The sequence below is a fragment of the Balaenoptera ricei genome, chromosome 1 (assembly GCF_028023285.1).
Source record: "Balaenoptera ricei isolate mBalRic1 chromosome 1, mBalRic1.hap2, whole genome shotgun sequence".
NCBI classification, from domain to species: Eukaryota; Metazoa; Chordata; class Mammalia; order Artiodactyla; family Balaenopteridae; genus Balaenoptera; species Balaenoptera ricei.
Genome location: NC_082639.1, coordinates 99,499,794 through 99,521,625, shown reverse-complemented (window position 1 = coordinate 99,521,625; position 21,832 = coordinate 99,499,794). Strand labels below are relative to the sequence as shown.

At 47.0% G+C, this 21,832-nt stretch overlaps 1 long non-coding RNA gene across 4 annotated transcripts; it reads right to left on the bottom strand.

Moving 5' to 3' along the window:
- Nucleotides 1-321: 321 nt before the first annotated feature.
- On the bottom strand, nucleotides 322-11,884 carry LOC132368989 (uncharacterized). 4 transcript variants are annotated; one of them, XR_009504203.1, is made up of 5 exons: nucleotides 11,805-11,884; nucleotides 9,648-9,711; nucleotides 9,353-9,427; nucleotides 6,483-6,606; nucleotides 322-1,220 (listed from the first exon to the last, which is right to left on the bottom strand). It is a non-coding gene; the product is annotated as an uncharacterized LOC132368989 (long non-coding RNA). The 4 variants fall into 4 exon arrangements; XR_009504205.1 differs by having other exon boundaries at nucleotides 11,720-11,805; XR_009504204.1 differs by lacking the exon at nucleotides 11,805-11,884 and adding an exon at nucleotides 11,716-11,760.
- Between the last annotated feature and the right edge of the window lie 9,948 nt (nucleotides 11,885-21,832).

The following is a 21,832-nucleotide window of genomic DNA, read 5'->3' as shown; positions in this document are numbered from 1 at the left end:
TATGTGTCAAATACCATGAGTTCACATCTTTTCCCTAAGAATTTATATAAGAAAATTGTTCCTTTGAAATTATCAATTTCTTGTATCAATAACTATTTAAATGGATGGTTATGAAGTCCTTATGATATATTCACAGCACAATGTTAAATGAAAAAAGCAGAACATAAACTACCATGGTGTGTGTGTGTGCATAATACATATATACCTATGCACAGGGGATAAAGGACATACACAAATATACTAATTTTGTGAGCATGGTAAATTTAGAGGTAACTTTCTATATTTTTTCCACATTCTAAATGTTCTTGATGTCATGGTTACTTTTATACCAAAAGAAAATATTTAATGGAGCACATAATACTGGTTTACAGAGAGGAAAAAACAGTACCTTTGATCTAGAAGAGTTCTGGCAAGAGACACTTGACTCCTAAGAAAATGAAGCTGATAATTATTACAAACAGGTTTTATTTTTCTGCTTCAAGAATTGCATCTGGTGAAAGGAAGGTGAATGAGATGGAAGTCACGAGCACAGTGGTCTCTAGCCGTGATTTTGCCGGTGCTGGACCAGAGCTGTAGAGTGTAGAGTCCACAGGCTGCCTGTGTCAACCACCAGTGTCTCCTTCCTGAGACAGTGCTCTCGGGGACAGCATTCCTGTGGTTCCCCTTCCAGTCGTCATTCAGCTGCAAGTGAATGTTTAACTCAGGAAGCCAGAGCATTCTGCGCTTACCCACGTTACAGTGTTAACAGTTGTTGAACATTATCTTACTGAGATCAGCATCAGAAAACAATACTATGATGTCACAAAAAAGTAGAATTTGCTTGTCCGAGCAGCTATTTTAGTTTATTTACTAACAGGTATTTATTGGACCCTTACTAGTTCCCCAAGCATTGTTCTAGGCTTTGAGAATCCAGTCATGAACAAAATGTCTTTCTATGCATCTTCTAGTAGGGGAAAGCAGACAGTGAACAAACAGTAAGTTATAAGGAAAGCAGCAATATTCAGAAAAGAGCAGTGGATATAAGATCAGCCTTCATTAATTCACCTAAATAGTATCTTTTGGAGCATCATCTATGGGCCTATTTCCTAGAAAGAAGGGATAACAGTGATCAGAATGCAGTTTCTGGCACCCCCAGCTCCTAGTCTAGTGGGGGAGACTGCATAGTAAGTGCTGTGATGGGACAGCACGTGGAGAAGTCTCGAACCCAATCTCAGGAGGGCCTAAAAAGGACAAAAAAAAAAAGAGCAAGTTAATTTCTCTGAGCTTCTTTGGTAAGTTAAACATAATGAAATTATTGTGCGGATTGTGAATGTACACTGCATACAGTTGAGTGCATAGTAGTAGTAGTTGAGCTCATAGTGGTTTTAAAAATTAAGTAGTGTCAGTTGTCATCAGCCAGAACAATAAAGAACATGTGGTAATATTTGTATAGCTCATCAGAGTCTACAAAGGCCTTTCAAGTATGTTCTATCATCTGATTCACGCACGATCCTAGGGACGTGGGTATAAATGAAAAACACCCTTTAGCTGGCACCACCCCTCCCCCACCCCTGCTGTCAGAAGGGTGCAAAGCAAGACTGCAGACAGCTCAGCTGCTAGAGCTAAATGTTGTACTGGATGGAAGTTTGGAAACACGAGAATGAAAGAGGTTGAATCCTGGATAATCTTGAAGGGTGAATACAGACCAAACCAATCACTTGGATCCTGCACCAAAATAAGTAAAATAGTCCTGTCCCCAATGAATTCACAATCTGATTTACAATCCTTTTCCTTGGCTTTGGAATTCATAACGTGATTTCTTCACTTGTGGGATTTCCTTTCCTAATATGCTTTACTGATTCCAGAATTAAAAGTTTGCATTTCCTGAGCTTACTCTGGCCAGGTCCCAAGAGGAAGTGGCCAGCAGCCATTAAGAAGCCAGGAGGGGAATTGGGCTGGGATTAAAAATCACCTGGTGTGCTGACAATCTGTATGTCTGTAATTATTAAGAGAAGGTTTATAATAGTTCTTGTCATTGTGTTTTATCTTTATTTTCCTAACTCATTTTTTTCCCTTAGAGGTCAAAAGAAAAGTTCCTGGGTACTTTTGTGTCAGGCCCTATTTACATATGCTTTTCAGAATGGGTAGAACCCTGTTCCTTTCAAATCCTAAGTACTATCTTGTTTCTCAAATGCTAAGAATGAGCATAAACAGGCCTGCAGTAGATGGAGTTCTGAGCTTTGGAGGGCTCCTAAACTACCTGCGTCCCAGCCTCTCCCCATTCCCACCTCCACATACCTCATCGGTTGCCCAAATGTATAGATTGAACTGCTGTACATACTGTTTCTCCTTGCAATGCTTTTTCTTTTTCCCTGCCATAGGCTTGGTTTTTAACATCCTGTCTTTTCTCACCACCTCCAATCCAGCCTCAACACTGCTTCTAAAATGATTTTTCTAAAAAGGCCAGATTTTCAGCTGCTTTTATAACTTCAAATAAAGGCAATAAAGATAAAAATAGTAAAACTCATCTAATCACTTACTCTGCTTTAAATCCTGTAGTTTGAGGATAAAGTCCAAACTCCTTAGCCTGACCCATAGGGCCCTTCTTAACTCCCGCATATCTCTGCAGTCTTCTGCCAATACTCAGCCCACACCCCGCTCTCCAGCCCAGGTGAGTTTCTTTTTCTTCTTAATAAATTTATTTTATTTATTTATTTTTGGCTGTGTTCGGTCATCGTTGCTGCGCAGGCTTTCTCTGGTTGTGGCGAGCAGGGGCTACTCTTCGTTGCAGTGCGTGGGCTCCTCATTGCAGTGGCTTCTCGTTGCGGAGCACGGGCTCTAGGCACGCAGGCTTCAGTAGTTGTGGCATGCAGGCTCAGTAGTTGTGGCACACGAGCTTAGTTGCTCCGCAGCATGTGGGATCCTCCCAGACCAGGGCTCGAACCCGTGTCCCCCAAATTGGCAGGCAGATTCTCAACCACTGCACCACCAGGGAAGCCCCAGGTGAATTTCTTAGTTCCTTAAGTGCAGGACCTTGTTTCAGACCTCCCTGCCTTCCTATATGCTGACTTCTGCCTGGAAACCCCTCCCTCCTTTCTCTGCACCAACTCCTATCCACCGTTTGAAACTTGCTTCATGTCTCCTTTTACAGGAGGACTTCTCTGATTCCCCAATTTGTTTTTTTTCCACTGATCTGTTTTGTTATTTTAATTGAATGAATGATTCTTTAAATTCTATAGTGCTTTACAATTTTCAAAAGTTTCACACACATGATCTCATATAATCCCATAGCAACCCTTTTTCTTCCTCCTACCCTTATATTGCCCCTCTCCCCACTGGTAGCCACTAGGTTGTTCTCTATATCTGTGAGTCTGCTTCTTTTTGTTTTATTCACCAGTTTGTTGTAATTTTTACATTCCACATACAAGTGATAACATATAGTATGTCTTTGACATTTCACTTAGTATAATGCCCTCCAATTCCATCCATGTTGCTGCAAATGGCAAAATTTCATTCTTTTTTATGGCTGAGTAGTATTCCATTGCATATATATACACCCACTTCTTTACCCATTCATCTGTTGATGGACACTTTGGTTGCTTCCATATTTTATTTATTTATTGGCCACACCACACAGCATGGGGGATCTTAGTTCCCTGACCAGGGATCAAACCCGAGCCCCCTGCAGTGTAAGCACAGAGTCTCAACCACTGGACCGCCAGGGAAGTCCCCATATTTTGACAATTGTAAATAATGCTGCTATGAACATTGGGGTGCATGTATCTTTTCAAATTAGTGTTGTTTTTTGTTTTGTTTTTTTGGATATTTACCCAGGAGTGGAATTGCTGGGTCATCCACAGTGGCTGCCCCAATTTGTTTCTGAGTGCCTTTATGGCGACAGTGCAGTTAGACTATGAATATTAGTGTCAAATCCCAGGTCTCTGGGTACAAAGTCCAGATAGACCACTTATTAACTCTGGGTCCTTAAGCAAGTTACTTAACCTCTAGGCCTCAGTTCCTGTATCTGTAAAATGGGACTAATAAATAGAACTTACCTTATAGGGTTGCTATGAGGATTAAATATGACAACTATAAAATCTTTAGCATACTTCCTGACACAGAATAAATGCTCAGTACATATTATCACTACCTCTGTCATAGTTTTTACCACTGAAACATAATTTTTTAAATGGTAAAATCATGACTCTCATACAGAAATAAAATTAACATGTTTATATAACTCATTAATTAAGGAAAGAACCAGTATAGACAACTAATGAGAACATACTGTATAGCACAGGAAACTCTACTTAATGCACTGAGGTGACCTAAATGGGAGGGAAATCCAAAAAGGAGGGGATGTATGTATGTGTGTCGCTGATTCATTTTGCTGTGCAGTAGAAACTAAGACAACATTGTAAAGCAACTATACTCCAATAAAAATTAATTTAAAATAAAATAAATAAAATGTAAAAAACCACAAATATCTATATTTTAATTTTTCTATTTCTTACTCATATAGTAAAATAAGTAATTGAATTGAAAAAAAAAAAAAAAAAAAGGAAAGAACCAGTAAGATTTTACAACTTTCAAATGAGAATTGGACTTATGGAGACTTATTCTCTGCTGGACAAAACTCATTTGCATTGCCACGAACAGGAACAATTTGCATCACACATCAGGCAGGAAACATCTGCACCATCATCAGCCCTGTACAAGTTAACTTCCATCACAGCAAAGTTATAAAACAGCCCAGCAAAAGATAATCAAATGTGCAGTTAGTTCCCTAGAGAATCAGACAGCTTGGAATCCTAGACAACTCAGAGCATTCCACTGAATGAACACCCAGTGATCCTTTGCCCATTTTAAAGTCTGTCATAATTTTCCCTAGCACCACAATGCACTGTACACATTAGCTTGCTTTTCTAAACCCCTACCAGACTGTGAGCTTCTTGAGAGGAGAGGGAACAACATGCAAAGTTGTTGAGCCCTTTTGATTTGAGAGACTAGGGAAGCTTCTGCGGGAGGTGACATGTGAGCTGGGTAGAGAAAGGGAAGGCTGCATTTCTCCCGGAGAAGAGCATCCAGAGAGAGCTGTGTGGAGCCACGGTAGAACTGACCAGCAAGCATGTGTTAAACGCAGACCATGTGCCAGGCCCTGGCTTAGGCTAGGAAGATAGCAAAGTGAACGAGGGCCAGTCTCTGTTTGCAAGAAGCTCTGTCTGGTGGGGGCAATAAAAGAAAATCAGTGCTTACGATACAGTGTGATAAGGACCCTAAAATCCAGAAGGTGAACTTCAGGAACTCTAGTGAATTAGCAGCAATGTTTCCCAAGCCCAGGTCTGATAAAGGGACAAACACAGGACATCCCTGTGAACCTATGGGCAGCCTCGGAGAAATGAATGAAAAAGTGTCTGCGTTCTACACCCTTTGTCAGACTCCCTCCCCTCCCTTCCTACCTTTTGGCTGAACTTCTGCCTGCAGACCTGTGGTGCTGGAGAATTAATGTCCCAGGTACCTCAAGTCTCTAGGAACGTTAAGTCCTCATTACAGGGCCGGGCAACCCTGCAGTATTACCCACGTCTCACAGGCAACTAGCACACTTAGAGTCAGTGCCAAGAAAATGGTTTGCACCTGTGGAAAGGCAGGATGTTGAAAGGGACTAATCAACAAGGAAACTCAGAAGACATGTTTTCCCTTGGAACATCTCTGTGAGGCAGGGAGGATCTGTTTGTGCTTGTTATGTGATAGCACTCATTTATTGAATCTATAAAAGAAAGAAAGAATGAATACATGAGTGAAGACTCCAGAGGAAGATCTGTCCAGGAAGAGGGGCTCGCCCACTGGCTACCTTGCTCCCTGCCTTCAGATGTAGTCAGCCAAAGACTGGTTGGTGTCCTTTAACTACTTGAAGCATCAACCAACTCCTTTGATTTACTTTTCTCCTCACTGGACAACCTTTTGGCCTCTCCTATACTTTTAGCTGTCTAATAGGAGAGAGTATGCTGGCAGGAACATTCAATCTGAGTGCCCACCATGTTCTCCCTATGAATTCTGGTACATACATGAGCCTCAAATGTCTGTCAGGCGCTCAGGCTCTATTCAACCCTGGGGGACTGACAAGAACAAACCACTACAAGTTCACCGAGGTGGTGCCGCCCAAGACGGCCTCCGGGCCTGGTGACACCTCCACCTCACCATCTCCCTAATTTGATTTTGCACTGGTCACTTAAGTGTTTCTCCAGACACTGCTGAAGGGCTCCATCCCTGGGAACTGACTGACGCGGTGCCCAGACGGCTGGCTCTCAGCAGCCTCCCTGCCCCACACATCCCACAGCCCCAGCCTCGGGGTCAGTCCCCAGAAACCTGAGCCGCTTGTGCGTCTCAGGAAGGAACAGACACCTTGGGGACCTGCTCAGGACCTGCCATGGGCGTCAGCCCAGCCCACCGCTTAAAGCTCACCGGGCCTCCTCCCACATCCGGCAACACCAACACATATTCACCAGGCAAGATGGTGCAGTGGGCTCGGGGCTCAGAAAGACCTGGGTTTGGAGCCTGGCCCTACCACCCACTGGCTGTGTGGCTCTGGGAAGATCACTTTGCTTCTCTGTGCCTCGGTTTCCCCATCTGTAAAATAAGGATAACAACAGTCGTATCAGCCAGAGCTTAACACAGGAAATAGGAACCACTCAAGGTATTTTGAGCAGAGAGTGACTTGATACAGGGGGTTAGGTGCTTATGGGATGGCTGGATGGGGGAGGGGAGGGGGTAAGGCTGAGTCTCCAGAGGATCTGCTCCCTCGTCCTCGGCAGGAGAGGAAGGTGGGCATCTGGACGTTATCACTGGCAACCTGAGTTCTGAGTTGAAGATACACTGTCGTGGCTGTGATCCAGGGAGCAGGCAGGGCCTCCACTGCTGCTGCCGGGGGTGGGGACCGCACACTGGACAGCACTGCAGGAGAAGATGCACATCTGTATTGACCCTGTTTGCCAGAAGGGAGCAGCCAAAGCAGTAGGAAGGTGGCCTCTGGCTCCCTTCCACCTTCCAAATCCCACGTGAGGGTCTCAGCGTTGGATCACAATGTGCACCCACCACTCCCGAAGGAGTAGGTCTGGGAGATGAGGCTTTAGTTTTCCACCTCTAAAGGACAGGAAACAGGCGGGAATGGACCCTGTGTGCTATTCAGCCATGTGAGGATTAACCACATTTACGCCTGGAGGCACCCTCCCGGGTCCTGGCACGCAGTGTGTGCTGAATGAAGGCGGGCTGTGGTGAACGTTACAGTGGTTGCGTCTACACGCCTGCCAAGTGCCAGCCCTGGGCCAGGCCCTGGAGATAAAGCAGTGGGCCAGGCAGGGCCACACCCTGAAGAAGTGGGGAGACTCACTCCTCCTCAGGGGAGCAAAAGCTGGGATCACAGAGGTCACTGCGAAAGTACAGGCCTGGGGAGCACCGGGAGCTGGGAGAGCAGAGAGGGGGCACCCAGGCCAGCATCGACGGGGTGGGGAGGGAAGGAGGTACGTGACAGTTTCTCAGTAGTAGCGGGGTCTAATATGAGGCTTGAAGGAGAACTAGAAATTAATCAGACTAAGCAGGAGGAAACAAGGGGTGTATGTGTGTGTGTGTGTGTGTGTGTGTGTGTGTGTGTGTGTGTGTGTGTGTGTGTGTGTGTGTGTGTAGATAATGCTAATTTCCACCTTTTGCATATACATACAAAAAACCCTGGAAGATAAAGGGTGCTTGGCATTCTCCACGAGTGGACAGTTCAGTCTGACCCGTGCCCAGAGTGGCAGTGGGGGTAGTGGGTAAGAAGGGAAACTGGAGAGGAAAGCAGGCGCATGGGGCTTTACATGTCATGTTTTGAAGAATTTGAGCTTCATCCTGTAGGCAGTGGGGACGCAGAGCAGTGTTTAAGCAGGGAGAGGGATCATCACCATTCTGGTCTCAGTAATATCACTTTGATGCGGTTTGTGCAATAGGTTGGAAGTGAGGATTTCAGGTATGATACGGCAGTGGTCTGGGCTGGAAATATGGTTGCCGAGAGAGGAGGACAAGGGAAAAGGCAGAGCAGATTCAAGCGAGTTTAGGAAGAGGCAGAGTGAACTGAGCAGGGTGGGAGTGGGAGCAGGGAGAAACCTAGGGTGGCTGCCAGGTTTCAACATCAGGCACACCCAGAAGGGTGCGGCCCCTATCAACTCCTGGCACTTGATCCTGCGTGGTGCCCACCTACAGGCTCCTGCCTCTGGACTGAATTCACATAAAGTCCCTTCGCTCCCAACAACCTTATTGTCTGCATGCAATTCAATTCCAGCAACATTTATTAGGCAGCTATTATGTGCCATGAACCAGGGAGGCTTCTCCCTGCCTCACCTAAGGGAGTTTTAATTGGATGCCTGAAAGGCCCCAGAGCAGGGAGAAGGGAAAAGCTGTACACACATAGTTTAAGTTCAGGCCCTTTCTCTTCCCCCAGTGCTGAAGGAACTTGACCCCTGAGCTCTCACCCCCCTGATACGAAAGTTACAAGGGACATCAGCACAGCCTTACACTGAGCTCCTGGGCCCCAGCTTCTATTGGGGCAGGCAATAGAGACAGGCACCACCCCTCGTCTCTTTCTGCTCTGAAAGTTCTGTGTGACTTCTGCTGTGAGATCCCTGATGAAAGGAGAGGCGACCAACCAACAGACTAAGTCTTTGGAATCAAGGCATTTTCCCAGAGGCTCCCGTCAACAGAGAGACATTAACCCATTCCTGTCTGGGTAACATAATAACTTCTTAGTGATTCACTATCACAGTACAGTAGTACAGGCAAATTATAGGATTGCTTTTGTCGGAGCCTGGAAGAGAGGCCTGGAGCCATGCTACCTGGGTCTGGGCATTGGAAAATAATGATAGCGTTACCAAACCGAATTTGGGTCTGCTTGCTCATGGCACAGCAAAGCCAACTTACTGACACCAGGTTGTGGTGAAGGCAGGTACAGCGTCTACTGCAGGGCCCAGAAAGGAGCACAGGTGGCTTGTGCTCAAAGGACCCAAACTCCCAGATGACTTTCAGGGAAGGGTTTTTGGTTTTTTTTAATAAATTTATTGATTTATTTATTTTTGGCTGCGTTGGGTCAAACGCAGAGCTCAGGCTCAGTAGTTGCGGCGCACAGCCTTAGTTGCTCTATGGCATGTGGGATCTTCCCAGACCAGGGCCCGAACCCGTGTCCCCTGCTTTGGCACATGGATTCTTAACCACTATGCCACAAGGGAAGTCCCCAGGGAAGGGTTTTTAAAGGCAACATTTGGGGTGAGGGCTGCAGGGGGCATGACTTTCTTCTGATTGGTTGGTGGTGAGGTAACAGGGTGATATTTCAGGAATCTTAATCACCAACCTTCTGGTTCTAACCAGTCTGGGATGTACCGGCTTGTGCTCAGCTTGACCTCCACCTGGATAAGGGTCTTACTTCCTGCAGAACAATTCAAAGATACCTGTCAGATTGTTATATATATCCTTAGGACTCTGTTTTATCACTGAACTATTGTTTCTTGGCTGCTTTTCCTTTATTTCTGCATTTCCTCACTTCCCCAATTAGTAACTGCTTGAATCTGCTCTTTGGAACTCAGGCCTAGGAGACTAAAGCCTTTTCCTACAAACGAAAAACGGGAAAATGGAAAGGTTTTTTGTACCTGGGAGATCTCTGCAGGGTCCTGCTAGGTTTCAAGCCCCCTTTTTCTTTGATAATCCTCAATCCTGTGGGGAACAGATATGCAACAAAAAAGGGAATAAAATTTTGCATAGAGAGGTTAATCATCAACTCAGCAGAGGTTTTAGGTGAACTCGGTTTCAATAGTAACAGCATTTACTATTGACTGAGCATTCTACATTCCTAATTTCTAAATCTTCATAATTTTGCAAGGTAATTATTGTTCCCATATTTTGCAGATGATGAAACTGAAGTTCAGTTAAGTAATTTGCTCATTTAAGTTCACATGGCTACTAGGTGGCTGAACTGGAAATTTAACCAACCCAGGACTGATGCTGATGCCTTCTTCTTAACGACTACATGGTCATTAAGCCTTGCTCCCTGGACCCCCGCTCCCCACCAGGTCCTGCTACTCCCCAGAGTGGTCCCATCCCAGAAGGATGTTGTTCTCTCACATCTTCCTCGTGGTTGTTTGGCTAGACCTAGGAATGAAGCTCCTGGAAAGATGGGGTGTACAGAGCCAAGGCCAGGCCACTGGGGAGGAGTCTGGACAAGGACAGAGTGATCAGCCAGAGCCCTCTGAGGCTTGCTCTGGTTCTCCCTTCCCCGCAGGGCATCTCCTGGGCACTGCAATGTCCTGCTCTCATCCCCAGGACGCCTGTGGCTTGCTATTCCTCCTCTTCCCCTGAGAAGCTGCAGGACTTTCTCTTCCCCCTGCTCTGGGACACTGTACAGGGCCTCAGCCTACTGGCCAGAGGCTCCCACCCTGGGTTTAATTTCTACCAACCCTAATGCTCTCAAATTCTGGGCTGAGACGCCAGACCAGGATATAGCCCGCAAAGCGCATTCACATGCAATAGCCGACCAGTGACTGGTGGGAGGGGGAGAAGCCTCTAGGTCCGCGAAGCTGTCCCCGCTGTAGGAGAGGAAAAATAACTTTCCCCTACCCTTCTGAGTCTCGACTGAGACCTCTGTAAACAAAAGACCGATTAACAAGAAGAAAACAGAAGTTTATTCACATATACTTATACACCAGGGACACACCTAGGGAAAAGGAGTTAACTCTCCCAGGTGGCCTAAACCAGCGGTTTAAATACCACCTAAAGCCAAAAACAGAAGAAACAAAGGTGAGTGTGGGGAGGAAGCCAGTTCTGAAGGGTTACCAGGAAAAGCAGAGTAAACAAGGGTAGGGTTTGTTATGCAGATTTAAGTCACTGCCTTCTTCGGGGATTTTTAAGATTCTCTGTGATTCAAAGTCAACCTCTCCACGCAGTGAGGGAAATACCCTTACAAATGGAGATTTTCTTTATAAATGTAAATTTGTCTTTCAAAAAAGTAGTTTCTACTGTTTTTCAGAACTCCTCCTTTGTCTGTAGTTTCTCAAAATAATCAGCTCAGAATAATCCTTGTGCTCTAGAGGCGTATTTTGAGGTGGCACATTCTCCCACCCTTCACACCCTCCTCAAACCTGGGCTCCCTGCCACTGCTTTTGGGAGAAAAAAAAAATGTTCTGGTCTAACGTGAGATCAGCAGTGTTTTTCAGGTCACAGACCTCTGCTGGGCTATGCCCTTGGGCACCAGTTAGCGACACCAGGTCCCCGAGCAGCAGGCCTAGGCAGGATCCAGGGCCTGGCAGCCGCTGTGGCATCCTAGACTTTGCTGGGTGCTGAACCACCACTAGAAGGCTTGGGGCGGGGGGCGCGTTGTCTGCAGGCCCCAGAGGAAGCCCCCAACATACAGTCCTGCTGGGCCAGACTGAGGGAGGTGCCCTCCACGGCTGGCAGCCAGGCTCATCCCTCCTCTTTCAGACCTGGGGCTCCTCTGAGGGGGAAAAAGTTCTGAGCCCTCACGGGCTGGATCTTGCTGCAGGTTCTCCTTGTTAGTACCAGCCCCAGGCCGGGGGAAGCCGCAACCGCCCCTCTCCTCGCCCTGCTCCCACTCTCCACTATATTCCTGGAGACACACACACACCCACACCCGCTAACCTACAGAGTCACTCCCGACACAGCACAGGCACAACACCCACGCCTCAATAAATAACAAATACCCACCCACCCCCGCAGGCAGCCCTGATGGACCCTCACGTGGATTCCTCAGGGCCTGAAAGCCGGCTCTGTTTCCAGTTGAACCTCACACTGACCTTCTTCAAGGCTTGACCACACAGTAAACCTGAACAGAGGGGCCAGTCTGGGCGGACAGGAGGCTCTCCCTCCACCCCACCCTCCCCAGAAGGCCTCTCCCCGGCTTCCCTCCTTTCCTGCCACCCCCACGTTCCCCCGCCGCCGCCTGGATGTGGCGGTGTGGGGGCGCCCTCGTGTGGTCGAGAGCGGCCCTGCAGCCCCGCCGCCAGGATCCCAGGCTGCCCTCCTTCTCCTCTTGCACCCGCGCTGCCCTCCTGCCGGAGCCCCGGGTCCCGCTGTCCCACGGACGTCATGGCTATGCCACCGCCCACGCCCACGCCCACTACTCTAACTGGCCTGCCTCCAAGCTACATTCCCTCCTTTTACCTCTGAATGTTTTCTCACTTATATTTTAAAATTCAATGTTCTATGCATTTTAAAAGGCATATTTAACAAAATATTATCTGTAAAACATAATATGGTTAACACCCATGAGCCTGCCACCCAAGACAGCTGAAACATCAGTAATAACTTGCATTTTCCTTTGTGTTGCTCTTCACCCCACTCCCTCCTGTCTCCCCCAACAAGAAGTAAACACTGTCCTAAATTTCATGTTTTCCTGTCTTTTTTTCCCCCAATTTTTCTTATTGTGGTAAAATACACATAAAAGTTACCAGGTTAGCCATTTTAAAGTGTACAGTTCGGTGGTATTAAATACATTCATAGTGTTGTACAACCACACCACCATCCATCTCCACAACTCTTTTCATCTTGTAAAACTAAAACTCTGTACCCATTAACAATAACTCTCCATTCCCCACTTCCCCTAGCCCCAGGCAACTGCCATTCTACTTTTTGTCTATGAATTTGACTACTCTTAAGTATCTTACATAAGCAGAATCATGCAGTTTTTATCCTTTTGGGACTGGCTTATTTCACTTAGCATAATGCCCACGAGGTTCATCCATGTTGTAGCATGTGTCAGGATTTTCTTCCTTTTTAAGGTTGAATAACATTCCATTGTGTGTATACACCACATTTGCTTAGCCATTCATCCATCAATGGACCCTTGGGTTGCTTCAGCGTTTTTAGCTACTGTGAATAATGCTGCTATCAACATGGGTATACAAATATCTCTTTGAGACCCTGTTACCAATTCTTTTGGGTATGTACCAAGAAGTGGAATTGCTGGATCATATGATAATTCTATTTTTAATTTTTTGAAGCACCGCTGTACTGTTTTCCACAGTGGCTGTACCATTTTACAATCCTACCAATAGTGCACAAAGATTCCAATTTTTCTACATCCTCGCCAACACTTGTTTTTTTTTTTTTTTTTTGATAATAGCCATCCTAATTGATGTGAGGTGGTATTTCATTGTAGTTTTGATTTACATTTCCCCAGTGATTAGTGATATTGAGCATCTTTTCATGTGCTTATTGAATATTTGTATATCTTCTTTAGAAAAATGTCTATTCAAGTCCTTTGCCCACTTTTTATTCAGGTTGTTTTTTTGTTGTTGTTGTTGAGTTTTAGTTTTCTATATATTCTGGATAGTAATCCCTTTGCAAATATGATTTGCAAGTATTTTCTCCCATTCTGTGGGTTGCCTTTTTCTCTATTGATAGTGTCTTTTGGTGCACAAAATTTGAAAATTTTCTTGAAGTCCAGTTTGTCTATTTTTTCTTTTGTTACCTGTGCCTTTGGTGTCATATGCAAGAAATTATTGCCAAATCCAACATTGTGAAGATTTTGTCCTATGTCTTCTTCGAAGTGTTTCATTGTTTTAGTTCTTGCATTTAGGTCCTTGATCCATTTTCAGCTGGCATCCTGTTAGGTTCTGCTAATAGGGGGCGCTGAAGAAAAATTGGAGGGTGGAGGAGGGAAGGGACTACCTGCTTTTTATCTCTGTATATCCCTGGTTCCTTCCAGTGATTCTCTAGTGGTGGCACTTAGCCCCAGGCTCCAGCTCTTTCTTCACTCCCCAAAAACCTCTTGCTTCCTCTCAGAGGCAGTGGTGGTTTGTGTCCCGTCCTCAGAGGTCAGAGCCCAGATTCCTTAAAGCCCCTCCTCCAAGCTTCTGGGAGGTCTGTAAAACCCTCCCTTCCTTTTTGTTTCTCCACCCTGGAGTGGGTAGCTGCTTCCTGACTTTTTATTCAGGGATTAGCTCAGCACTCCCTCTGTCCTCTTTCAGCCCTCCAGTGCCTCTGCTAACAACATCCTGTATTAAATCCTTTCTGATTGAAAGTATGGCTTCTGGGCTTCCCTGGTGGTACAGTGGTTAAGAATCCGCCTGCCAGTGCAGGGAACACGGGTTTCAGCCCTGGTCCGGGAAGATCCCACATGCCACGGAGCAACTAAGCCCACGCGCCACAACTACTGAGCCTGCGCTCTAGAGCCCGCGAGCCACAACTACTAAGCTCGCATGTCACAACTACTGAAGCCAGCACGCCTAGAGCCCGTGCTCCACAACAAGAGAAGCCCGCACACCGCAATGAAGAGTAGCCCCCGCTCGCCACAACTAGAGAAATGCCACGCGCAGCAACGAGGACACAACGCAGCCAAAAATAAATAAATAAAATAAATAAAAATTAAAAAAAAAAAAAGAGAGAGAGAAAGTGTGGCTTCTGCTTTCCAGACTGGATCTCAACGGATACAGTGTGAATAAGCCATAATTTATTTACCCATTCTCCTTTTGATAGACGCTGAGACCGTTTCTACTCCTTTGCCATTTGAACAATGATACCAAGCATTGAATACGTTTTGTACACGTGTCCTGGTACACTGTTCTAAAATTTCTCTATGTATGTGTAAGAAGTAAGATACTAGGTATTAGGGTACACAAATGTTCCATTTAACAAGAGACTGTCAAATTGTTTACAGTTTATAGTCTCACCTGCATTGTATACAATTGTATTCACATCTCTGAATTCCACATACGCCTCCCTGAGGCATGTGTGTGGAGGGGCCCAGGGCCTGGGAGGTGAAAGAGGCTTAGGGCACAGAGATAGGCAAAGGGAAAACCCACATGTCCATGGATCCCAGCCCAGCCAGATAAATTTTTGTGTCCCTGGGGAAGCATGAGGCCAGCCTCACCTGAGGAAGGCTCACTGGTGCTCTGAATGGAGATAGCTACCTTTGCACTGAGGTCTTGTGTTGGTCAAAAGCAAATCATACGTTCTCCCTATATGTAAGATGGGGCAACAGGCACTGTTCAATTGGTAACAATTTCATGAGAGCCCTTGACAAGGAATCCTGCTGCATTTAACAGATACTCACTAAACATTAGTTTCCTTTTTTCTTGTTCCTCTCCTGCACTGAAGCCACTTCTCAGAGAAAGTGGAAGAAAATTAAAAAAACAAACTCCCAAACAAATCACAATTCTGATCTCCATTATTATTAACAGACCATTCACTAATTGCTTACCCACAAAAAAAGGAAATAGGATTTTAAGTTTTACTTAAGGCCTCTGCATGGTGAGAATTCGAATGAGCTGGTTTCTCTTGGAACTTTTGGATGATAATAGAAGATAGAGTATCTGACTCAGGATTCCCCTCCCTTACTCATCCCTTCTACAGGCCTCTCAGAGGAGGGCAGAGAAGAAGGGGTAGAGGAAACAGATCACTCCAAGCAGGACTCTGGCTACTACCCCTCAGGGACAGGTCAGCTGGGGTGACCCAGCTCAGTTAGAGGAATAGCGTACTAACTGTTCATGAGCAGTGATTTCAGAAACATTGGCCTGGATCCACTGCCCAAAAACTACCTTCCTCACCTATCACCTAAGAGTTCACCATGGGGATTTTACCTGCTCAGCTATTAAAATGTGGTGGGAAGGAATTCATACTAAGAAACTGACAACTTACAGGGGGCATCGAGGCCAGCCTCCCTCCCAGCGCGGTGGTACGGTTAGCATCTGACCCGGCTGAGGCGGCCTTGGTGGAACACTGACCGTGACAGGGACTTGTCATCTCAGAGAGTGGCCCTTTCAGTGCCCGGACCGCCTGGACTGCTAGAAGGCTCTTCTCATTCTGGTCAGCTCCTGCCAGGCAGAGCCACAGAGCAAGGGTCTGTGTGGTGCCAGGATGGTGCCAGGCTGTGGGGAAGACAGGATGGTGCAGACCCTGCCCCAGCACCTCAGCAGTCCTGACGACGTGCACTTGTCCCACAGCTGAAGTGCTGCACTGACCTCTGGACAGCGGGGCACAGACACACAGTAGGACAGCCACCCGATGGCCCGGACACTCCACCTCTGTAAGCAGCCTGGTCCCCAGCTGGCTCAAGTCAGACATTTCCAGGGGCCTTCTGAGGTATTCCTGGCCTGATCCTGACCTTGCGTCCTCCCTTCCAGTAGCCCAAGCTGTGTTGCCTCTCCAGTGTCAAGAGAGGCTGCTGGTTGGCTTGGGAACTAGCCAAGTGGTTCTCAAACTTAAGGGTGCAGCAACCAGGAATTGCTGAAACACAGATACAGCCGAGAGCACCATGGACCCTGTCCTGTCCTGCCTGGAGGTGACTAACCGGGGAGAGAGAAATAAGTGTAAATTCACATACACAGGAGTGTCCCCAAAGCACCAGGATAGGATGGGGAGAGGGTGGGAGGGGGTCCCCCTGCCCTGCTCTGAGAGGCAGGGGAGGATCAGAGAAAGTGGCCTCTGCACTGAGCTCAGAAGGAAGTGTCAGAGTCCACCAGACAGAGAAGATGGTGAGAAGGGCCCCTGGGAAGGTTGGGAAGCAGGAGGGAGCCATCCTTGAGCTCCCAGGGCCCACTTCCTTCCACACTTGGCACAGGGTCTGGGTGGCAGGTGAGGGCAGGCCCAGCTGTCTTGGGGACTGAGCCCTGAGCAGGAACTCCAGTCCTGGGGAGCCGGCTGAGTTGGACCATAACCTGCATGTCTTGGCTTTCCTACGGGTCACATGGAGACTCAAGCTTCTGCAGCCCTGAGAGATGGACTTGCAAGCGGGCACACGGAGGTCCAGGGGAGCCGCTCCAGGAGAGCAGAGGACAGAGCTGAGAACAGAGCTCGGGACTCCTCTCCTGGCCCCAGCCGCGTAGGGCACAGGGACCCCCAGAGGCTTCACCGGCTTCCCTGGGGCAGCGAGGGAAACAAGAGATGGACGATGATGTGGCATCTGGGAGAGCAGGACACGCCTCACACAGCGTGGGCTCTGTCCTCTCCTGGGAGGGGGTCAGCAGGCTGTGCTGGGTGTGAGAGGAGCTTGGCTCAGATCACCAGCTGTGACAAAGCAAATAGGAGGCTGCATCTGCTGGGAAGAAACTCCTTTGTGGAGAAAGAGAGAAGGGTGCAGATTTAAGCTGCACCAGGAGAGATTCAGGCCGGACCCCTGAAAGAACATCCTGGCTGAGGGTGGTGAGAATGGAAGGGCACGTAGGTGTCCACCAACTTGGCAGTGCCATCTCCAGCTCCCAGGACAAGAAATGGTGAAGCCAATTCCCCAATTAGAACCCAGTCAGAGTCAATGACATGGAGCCACAGCTGAGGGGCAAAATCAATCAGGGCAGAGACGAGCTTTCTCCAAGACCTTTCTGGCTTTGGGCAGAGGAGAGTGTGGCAGGGATGAAAGAGAAATGTAGTTTCCCAAGCTGAAGCCCAGGCCTATTTAAAGGCTTAACATTTTAAAAGGTCTGGGGTTGGGATGAAGGCAAAGGAGGCCTAAATAATTTAGAAGCAAGTGAAAAGTGGCTGATTCTGATGGATTTGTGCCTTGTCTGTTCCAAAGCAGCACCCTTGGCCTCCTGGGAGAAAGACGGAGTAAGCACAAAGCCAGACTTTACTGCAGCTTGATGGGCTTTGCTTCTCAAGGCATTTGTATTAGCTATCTACTGCTGCAGAACAAAGATCCTAAAGCTTAGCAGCTTAAAACAACAAGCATTTATATCTCACATAGTGTCTGAGGGTCGGAAATTTGGGAGCCAAGTCTCTGGGTTGTTGTGGCTCAGAGTCTCTCATGAAGTTTCAAAGTTCTTTTGGGACTACAGTCGCCTGAGGCTTGATTGGGATTAAAGAATCTGCTTCTAAGACTGACATGGTTACATAATGAGGCAAAGATGGCCCCTCTATTTTGGCTCCTCACAATCAACTGGGACCATTGGCTCAAAAGCATGCTGGTGCAAATTCAAATTTTTACACACCCAGGGACTTCCCTGGTGGTCCAGTGGTTAGGAATCTGCCTTCCAATGCAGGGGACATGGGATTGATCCCTGGTCAGGGAACTGAGATCCCACACGCCAGGTGGAGCGGGGGCAACTAAGCGCACGTGCTGCAACTACTGACCCCACGTGCCACAACTAGAGAGAAGCCTGCATGCCGCGACAAAGAGCCCGCAAGCCGCAGCGGAGGATCCCACATGCCGCAATGAAGATCCTGCGTGCCACAGCTGGGACCCAACACAGCCAAATAAATAAATAAATAAAAAATAAATATAAAAAAATTTATTTTACACACCCAGTTGTTTTAAATACATCTTTAGCCACTTGGACCCTGCCTGCTTTGCATTCCCCAGGATACTGCGTGCCAAATCTGCTAGCCATTAGTACAATAAACTCTGGTGCCACTGAATATCCCAAGCCACCACTGCCCCTTGGAGCTCTCTCACCTCAAGACTTCCCATCACGTTGCTGAACAACATCATCTAGGTATGAAGGACCCTCTCCATCTGCCTCTCCTTGCCCTCCTCCTCTTCTGGGTGGTGGCCCCAAGCGATCGCCTGTGGAAGGTCTCATGCTGTAAAGGGCGTCCCCTGCACGCAAGCCTGTGAAAGCCCAAATAAAGTTCACTGTTTGCTATTGCCAACCTCCTGGTCAACTTTTTCCTTGATCAGCCCTGAAATCTCTCAAACTCACTACAGGTGGCTCTTGGCTGGAGGGCTCCATTCCTCACGAGGGCCTCCCCACAGGGCTGTCTGAGTTTTCTCAAGACGGGGCGGCTGGCTTTCCGCCAGAGAAATCTGAGAGAGAGTGTAGCTAAGTGGAAGCCCCATACTGTTTCATGACCTAGTCACACACAAAACACACCCTTACTTCTGCTTTATTCTGTTAGAAGTGGGTCACTTCTAACAAAATCCAGCCCACATGCAAGCAAGGGGAATGAGGCGCCACCTCTTGAAGAGAGGAGTATCAAAGAATATGAAAGTATGTTTCAAAAATCACTAGAGCTCTTTCTCAAGCATCCTCCCTCAGCTCACCTCCCCTTCCCCAGGGTCCTGTGAGGTAAGCAGGGCAGGTCATGAGACTGAGGGAAGCCAAGTGACCTGACCCAGGTGCTCACATGCCCAGTATGTGAGGCTGGAACCCAGGACCCAATGAGCCTCCTCTCCCCATCCCCACCCCCGACACAAGAACCCCTCACCGCTCACTTTTTACACCACTTTCTCTTCTCTCTTCTACCTTCTGGTCCTCGTGACAATCCTGTGATGCACATCAGGGATTACTAAACATACAACAGTCAAAAGAACCTGGGTTCTGGTCATGGCTTTGGCACAAACAAGCTGTGTGATCTTAGGAAAGTCCCATCCCCTCTCTGGACCTCCTTATCCTTCTCTGTGAGATGTTAAAGGATTAATGTGCGACAACTTACTCAGATATAAAATGCACCTGTGTCAAAAACTTAACTCATTAATTAATGAGGAAGCCCTGGGATATTACGACAAAGTCTAAAAAATCTCAAAGAACCACAGGTTTATAGCCAGATAAGGAATGCCGAAATGAATTAATGAACAGTTGCAAACTGGAAGAACTGGCAAAATTGGTCAATACCCATAGGAATCAGTTGCATCCATTGTGAAATGGCCACAGGTTGCATTTCTTAGGAAGGAATTAATTGCCCTACTATGAGTATTTAAACTTTTACCTCTACAAGTTGTAAAATAGCCTAGTCAAAGACAAACCAGGCAACAGATGAACCAGTTTGCAAGGCAGAAATAGACACAGATGTAGACAACAAACGTATGGACACCAAGGGGGGAAAGCGGGGGCGGCAGGGGGGGATGAATTGGGAGATTGGGATTGACATGTATACACTAATATGTGTAAAATAGATAACTAATAAGAACCAGCTGTATAAAAAATAAATAAATTAAGAAAAGACAAACCAGGCAGAGATTGCCTGTATCTATGAGCCATCCAGGTCAGGACTCCCACTTAATTTCAAAGTCTTACTATTTTTCCTTACATGGATAAAAGTGTGGGCATTAATCCCTGATGCATTCCCTGGTTGTAAGCCTCATTAGCAGATAAGAAAACTGAGGCTCAGCCTGTGGGTGTTGTCCCTTCCAGTTGTCCTCTCAAGGGTCTGCCTCCTGCTTTTCCCCTTCCCCCAGGAGCACAGCGACAAAGCTCCCTCTGTCTTCTCTGGACGCCAAGGACTCCTTTTGAGAAAACTTGAGTTTTCTGTCTCCTTCTCTTGTCTTGCCCCAGAAGCAGGGCCCTTATCCATCCATACTGACTGAAGTAGTTAATAAATAGCACATGAGTCAAAACCAACCTAATTATCAAAGGTACTTGTGTTAATAAATGCCTTTCAATCCATACAGGGAGCTAACACACTCAAAATTAAAAAGGAAGAAAAACGATTACCTGGAAATGCCTGGGCTCCTACCTGAGCTGAGCCCTGTGAAATCATTATGGGTAATTATGGGCTATTAGTTGCTATCATCCTAGCAAGATGACTGGTCCCAAATGTTAAGGCCTAGGGCAGCATGTGGCCCCTCTAAGGCAGAGAAGTTAAAGGTAACTTTCTGTTTTTAGTTCCCTTCCATGCCACTTCTTGTGAGTGACCCTACCAAGCCCCTCCATTCTATTGTTCAAATTTCACCCCAACAGTTTTGTTATCCCAAATTTTCTTTTGTGGCTGGGAATTCCAAGAAGCCTCAAAGAGCTTTCCTAATTCTCCACTCAACTCACTCTGAGCTGACTTCTCTGTGAGAGGAAGGTGAGGAGGCCTATAGGGCATGAGGTGGGGAGAAGAATGGGTATCTGAGTTGGGAGGGCCAGAGAGGAAAAGTGATATGCCCAAAATCATAGAGCTTGGCTGTAGCTCAGCTACAGAGCAGAGAGAGGTTGGGAGAAGGTGGAGAGGGGAGAGATACTGGGAGCTTAGGGTGAAAATCTGAGGCTTTTGCAGATCTCCTGCTAAAGGGGGCAGAGCGGTAGGGAGGGAGGGAGGTTTATGGCTCCTTCAAGACTCCAGCTCAGTAAGACACAGGGTGATTTGCCTTCACCTACCCCATATTCCAGTCAAATGCTTTGTGGAAGATTAAGTATGGCCACAGATTCTTTGCTCTTCCTCCCTCAGAGGTAGAATCTATTTCTGTAATCTTCGAGCCTGGCCTGTTCTTGTGTCTTGCTTTGACCAGTAGAATGTAGTGGAATGGATACTGTATTGAAACCGCACAACATGTCTCAGGACTTAATGAAGCTCAGGTTCTTTATGTCTCGGTGCAGAAGGAATTTGGTGAGAGGCAAAGTGATAGGTAAGAAGTAGATTTATTAATATAGGACGCTTGTGAAGGATAGAAGCGGGCAGGCAAAAGGGCTCTGCCCCGAGAACTAAGTTGGCTACATTTTTATAATCAAAGGAAAAGTGGGGAGGGGAGAAGACCACCTTCTTCCTCTTCCTTTGTAAAGATGTTACAGGAAAATGGGGCACAATTGGATGGTCATGTCCTAGGTCTCGAGCGAGTTGCTGGGATGGGCCACCAAGTGAGCGTCCTTGGCTTCGCACAGGAGAGAATCAAGAGTGAGCCACAGCAAAGTGAAAGCAGGTTTACTGAGAGAGATACACATTCCACAGGCAGAATGTGGTCCATCTCAGGAGAGAGCGGCCCTGAAATATGGGGTGGTTAGTTTTTATGGGCTGGGTAATTTCATAGGCTAACGAGTGAGAGGATTATTCCAACTATTTTTGGGGGGGAAGGGGCAGGGATTTCTAGGAATTGGGCCACCGCCCACTTTTTGGCCTTTTATGGTGGGCCTCGGAACTGTCATGGCACAAGTGGGTGTGTCATGTAGCGTGTGCTAATGTATTACAGTGA